This window comes from Anneissia japonica, unplaced genomic scaffold, assembly GCF_011630105.1.
Source record: "Anneissia japonica isolate Jap-2015-1 unplaced genomic scaffold, ASM1163010v1 scaffold146_len77423_cov148, whole genome shotgun sequence".
Taxonomy (NCBI): domain Eukaryota; kingdom Metazoa; phylum Echinodermata; class Crinoidea; order Comatulida; family Comatulidae; genus Anneissia; species Anneissia japonica.
In genome coordinates, this window is record NW_022715298.1 from 26,385 (window position 1) to 32,704 (window position 6,320).

At 38.3% G+C, this 6,320-nt stretch overlaps 2 protein-coding genes across 4 annotated transcripts in view; both read right to left on the bottom strand.

Moving 5' to 3' along the window:
- Nucleotides 1-6,320, bottom strand: part of LOC117109220 — a 44,067-nt gene that overhangs the window by 17,033 nt on the left and 20,714 nt on the right. The gene's annotated exons all lie outside the window — the stretch shown is intronic.
- The window catches only part of LOC117109219 (monocarboxylate transporter 13-like), a 51,194-nt gene continuing 45,074 nt past the window's right edge, over nucleotides 201-6,320 (bottom strand). For both annotated transcript variants that reach the window (XM_033251476.1, XM_033251475.1), the window contains one exon: nucleotides 201-1,043. The gene's annotated coding sequence lies outside the window, so the exon portion shown is untranslated. The remainder of the gene's footprint in view (nucleotides 1,044-6,320) is intronic.

Consider the following 6,320-nt stretch of genomic DNA (forward strand, 5'->3'; position numbering starts at 1 on the left):
TGTGTCACACGAGAAGAGATAAATGGTCTTGCGGTAATCCTTTATTCATACGATTTGTACGATTACACAAAGTAGAAATGTATACTTTGACATTATATTTTTATTCGAATATTTCGAGCACTCCTCTGCTCTTCCTCAGACTAAGACGTATATGTGATATATAGGCAGGATGACAAAATAAAACTAAGTAAAACAGGTTGTCATCTCGCTTGATGAAATTTATTTATACATGTTTCGGGCACAGTCCATCATCATGTACATAAAGCTGTAACATAGAATAGGTACACATATAGTACGGTAATAGGTAAACAAACAATATCACATAATTAACCAACCATAAGAAAGTACAATACATACTCCAAGTATTGAAATACACGCCATCGTGTTGGGATTCAATATTTCGACATTAATTATTTCATCATCAGGAAAAACCAACCATAGTAGGAGAAATAAGAACAAAAGACCTATAAATCACAAGAGCTACTATAATAGGCACACCCTAGAGGGGTGTGTAATCGTATATTAGAGAATCACAAAAAATAATACTATAACTAAATAAAAAAAAAGTTGATATCCAGCAATGACAGATAAAAATACAAAAATATACTATAGTAAATATTAACCAAATAGGCAATACTGTGGTCATTAATAAAATCTAAGGCAAAGGCATATGCAAAGTACTCGTAAAGAAATAATGCTGTAGAAATAAGTATAAAATATATTAGTAATAATACTTTAATAAAACACAACCTAGGTAATAAATAAGCCTAGAACAATACCAAAATTTTAAAAACTATAAAAAATATTCTTACTGACAATAAAGCATAAGGAAATATAACATAAAATGTAAAAAAGTCTCATCTAAATGAAGCATTAATGCCGTGTTGAGCAAGAGTGCCAAGTTTAAATATTTACTTTTTATTATTATTTTACATCTATCTATTTTTTAACCGTAAAAAAGTCTCTTCTAAAAGACAGTGAATTAACCTTGTAATTTGCTGAAAACCATATATGCCAGAAACCAACGATGGAAATGAATAGATGTTTCTTGTTTGTTGGTTAATCATTGTCCTCGTCTTGCCGTGTTAACTCAGTGTATGATAAGTCGAAACCCGGTAACATACGTCGAAGAGGTTTGGTGCAAACTAATATTAATATCGCCATTAGCAATATCAGGGCAATTATGATGAACGTCAAATGGTAAGAGCCAAATAAACCCCGAAGTTCGCCTGAAAAAGAAAACAATATTAAAACTGTCATTAAAATTGTATATTAACTGTCATACCCTCGTAAACCTAATTAGGACTATATTAGATATCTTCGGGTCTTATTTGGAACACTGTTTTGATTGTTCGTTTATTTAGAAAAAAAAATGTTCCACAAACTAATCAGATGAATAATAAAAGGTCTTCTCAGATAAATTTGGAAATACATAAAGCAAAGTGCGTGGATGAAGACAAAAAAATAACTTTACGACATGGCCACCAGTTTAAAATTAGAACAAAATGAAATGGCGAATTAAGTACCATTACATTATAAAGGAAACAGTTAGGCCAATACAGGTCTGGTTTAAAACAAAATTAAAGATATTCGTCAAAAATATTAGTAAGGGTCTACTGGGGCCCTTTTCCCAATCTAAATGCTCCTATCGCTCGCATGTCCACTTACCCTATCGGGGGGATTCAGCCCCTCGTTGGTAGGGCAGATCATAGCGCAATCATACGTTACCAAAGTTTATTGTCTCGCCCCTATGAAACTCGCCCCTTACAAACTCGCCCCCTATCAAACTCTCCCCTTGCAATCTCACCCCCTTACAATCTCGCCCCTTACAAACTCGCCCCCTTACAAACTGGCCCCCCTCTCTCTGCACAGTCGCCCCTTACAAACTCGCCCCTTAGCAAACTTGCCCCTTGAAAAACTCGCCCCTTGTCAACTTGCCCCCCCCCCAACACAGTCTCCCCCTATCAAACACTGAAAGAAAGAAAAGAGAAACCTAAATACGGTCATACATGCCATCACGTTATGAACATAATATGGCACATTGGGCTATGTACATTCAACAGTTTTTGTAAACAAATGATATATTGACAAAGCTTTAGGGCACTAATAAAAATCCTACCGAAAAGATTGTTTTGAAAGGAAATGCGCAAAAATTAGGCCAAAAGGGAGCATCACTTTACAATTTCTTTGAATTTTGAACAAGACCAATTGAATTTAGAAGACAGACGAATACAAAGAACTGAAACCGTTTTGTTAATTACAATCATCGAATGATGACAAGATATAAACTCACGTCAAATAACACTGGGAAGACGATGGAAGCAATTCCGACAAATGTAGAGGCAAGACTGGTTGCTAATTCGATTTCTTTCTTAAAGTGCACAGCTAAAACGCTCAGACCAACATTATAGCAGCTGCTAATCCCAAAACCTGTTTCAAAATTTAATAATATAATTATAATAGTAATAAATATACATTTATAATACGTGAGCTGTTGTGACAAAAAGAGTCTTCTGAAACAAACAAAATGAAAAATGAGTTATTGATATAATTATTTAAACAGATGAATATAGAAGGTTTTTTTGGTCTTTGAATCAGGTTTCTAAGTTGAGTAAAACGGAGGTAAGATCAGATGTCTCTGGCCACTTACTGCACTCGACTCGACGGTCGTCGGCCGACGCGATGCTACGAAGAACGCAACGCCACGACGCGCGGGCAACAAATCGTTTTTACTGACGATCCGTTTACACGGGAACCGAGAATCAGCAGACGGCGTCGCGTCATTTAGTGCTCACAGGGGGCAGAGTTCATAGCCGTAGGAAGCATTTTGAAAGTGGTCCGCCCAGGATTTTGAAAAGGGAAAGGCGGGCGGGGGGTAAGTGTAGGCGTCTTGCGAGGTACGAGGTACCGAGCAGGGTGGTTTTGGGAGGGTGTGTCCCCCTCTTTTCTGCTTAAGCCGCCAAGGGTGGTAGCGCATTTTGAACATTTTCAGGACTGTTTTGGAGATTGTGGACATTTAAATGAATCTTGCTACGATATATTTCTACCAGAGCTGTGCACGCTTCTGCTGTAAATCGTCACAAATATTTTGTCTCGGTCCCTACTCAAATTAGTATATGATGGTAATAATAAGTTGGTGAACCAATGCACAGCGCTCATAGAATTATATTCATTGGCGGATCTGGGGGGTGGGGGCGGTGGTGTCAGGGTTTGTTGAGATCATTGTGTTTCGTCAATAGCCTTCTTTTCAAGAATACAGTAACTGCACTACACATTTTGTGACGCCAGGTTCCGTAAGATGTGTATAAGAGACAGGTTTGATAGGGGGCGAGTTTGTAAGGGGTGAGTTTGTAAGGGGAGAGTTTGATAGGGGCGAGATTGAAAAGGGCGAGTTTGATAGGGGCGAGTTGACTGGTTCCCCTACGGATCAATGCCGTAAGATAAGCATATTTTCATATCACTTAAACTATCTTCTGCATTTTTATATATCGTTATTACGTAAAAATTGATGATATATAAATGCCAAGCACTAACATCAAACATTATAACACTCTTTACGCTCGATAAGCATATATGCACATTGATTTTAAGCGCAATTGTGATAATTATGCATTTTCATACCAATAACTATTCCAAAGCATAGGTTGAGTAATCCAAGGAAGCTTGTAGTAACACCAAGAATTACTTCGAAGTCTTTCCCGATTGAAAGATACCATATAATGAAAGACACTGAAGGCAATAAAAATCCAAGTGAAAACCCGAACATAAATGACGATCCTACTAATAATCCGAAATCTTGCACAAATGCGAATACGACTAGACTCGTTGCAGCTAAACATAGACCAGCCAAAAATTGCGCCATTGATTTGTTCTTTACAAAGTAAGTAACGACTAGCTGTACACATCGACCTCCAATATTTCCGAATCCGTACACGCTAATGAGTGAAGCTGCGACAAGAGAATCTATCCCAAGCTCAATTGCGTACGGTACAGCAAAAGTTATCCATGTTATGTAGGGTATATATAAAAACGTATATACCATAATGTATGAAAGTAATCCAGGAACCGCTACGATATCTTTCATATTTGTAGTTTTTAATGTGATATGTTTTCTTCGGTGATGACCAGTTGGGCGAAACAGTATAGCAGCAATATACATATGTAGACAAACGCCAGCTAATATCAAATAGGCACCTCTATATCCAAAATGTTCAATTACTAACTGAAAGAAAGAAAAGAGAAACCTAAATATGGTCATACATGCCATCACGTAATGAACATAATATGGAAAATCGGGCTATACATGTACATTCAACAGTTTTTGTAAACAAATGATATATTGACAAAGCTTTAGGGCACTAATAAAAATCCTAACGAAAAGTTTGGTTTGAAAGAAAAAGCGCAAAAATTAGGCCAAAAGGGAGCATCACTTTATTATTGAATTAAAATTTCTTTGAATTTTGAACAAGACCAATTGAATTTAGAAGACAGACGAATACAAAGAACTGAAACCGTTTTGTTTATTACATTCATCGAATGATGATAAGATATAAACTCACGTCAAATAACACTGGGAAGACGATTGAAGCAATTCCGACAAATGCAGAGGCAAGACTGTTTGCTAATTCGAATTCTTTCCTAAAGTGCACACCTAAAACGCCGATCCCAACGTTATAGCAGATGCTTATTCCAAAACCTGTTTCAAATTATAATAATATAATAATTATAATAGTAATAAGTATACATTTATGATACGTGAGCTGTTGTAACAAAAAGAGTCTTGTGATACAAAAAAAAAATTAAAAATGAGTTGTTGATATAATTATTTAGACAGATAAATATAGAAGCTTTTTTTGGTCTTTGAATCAGGTTCCTTAGTTGAGTAAAACGGAGATAAGATCAGATGTCTCTGGCCACTCACTGCACTCGACTCGACGGTCGTCGGCCGACGCGATGCTACGAAGAACGCAACGCCACGACGCGCGGGCAACAAATCGTTTTTACTGACGATCCGTTTACACGGGAACCGACAATCAGCAGACGGCTTCGCGTCATTTAGTGCTCACAGGGAGCAGAGTTCATAGCCGTCGAAAGCATTTTGAAAGTAGTCCGGCCAGGATTTTGAAGGCGTCTTGCGAGGTACGAGGTACCGAGCAGGGTGGTTTTGGGAGGGTGTGTCCCCCTCTCTTCTGCTTGAGCCGCCAAGGGCCCCGGTGGTAGCGCATTTTGAACGTTTTCTTTGAATCAGGTTTCTAAGTTGAGTAAAACGGAGGTAAGATCAGATGTCTCTGGCCACTTACTGCACTCGACTCGACGGTCGTCGGCCGACGCGATGCTATGAAAAATGCAACGCCACGACGCGCGGGCAACAAATCGTTTTTACTGACGATCCGTTTACACGGGAACCGAGAATATCAGCAGACTGCGTCGCGTCATTTAGTGCTCACAGGGGGCAGAGTTCATAGCCGTAGGAAGCATTTTGAAAGTGGTCCGCCCAGGATTTTGAAAAGGGAAAGGCGGGCGGGGGGTAAGTGTAGGCGTCTTGCGAGGTACGAGGTACCGAGCAGGGTGGTTTTGGGAGGGTGTGTCCCCCTCTTTTCTGCTTGAGCCGCCAAGGGTGGTAGCGCATTTTGAACATTTTCAGGACTGTTTTGGAGATTGTGGACATTTAAATGAATCTTGCTACGATATATTTCTACCAGAGCTGTGCACGCTTCTGCTGTAAATCGTCACAAATATTTTGTCTTGATCCTTACTCAAATTACTATATGATGGTAATAATAAGTTGGTGAACCAATGCACAGCGCTCATAGAATTATATTCATTGGCGGATCTGGGGGGTGGGGGCGGTGGTGTCAGGGTTTGTTGAGATCATTGTGTTTCGTCAATAGCCTTCTTTTCAAGAATACAGTAACTGCACTACACATTTTGTGACGCCAGGTTCCGTATACGTGTTTTGTTCTGTTCAATGTGATTTGTTAATATAGCATTATTTTCTTTACAGGGATAATAACAAATTGGTGAACCATAACCATTTACTGACTTCAGTTAAACTGGGATGACACAATGTTGGGACATGGGTCATGACCCAACCCGACCAGTGGTGTAAGTATTTAAAATTTTGAAATTGCCAAAATAATCCCTTTCAAATAGACTATAACGAAATATACTTTCAACTCAGTGGAGATTATTTGTTCGGCTTGTGATATCAACTCTAAAAATAATTTGGCCCTTCAAAAAAATTAATTAAGAACCATGTGACCGTTTGCCGTTTCATGGGTTTTTGCCATTTGCCTTTTTAAATATATATATATATATAC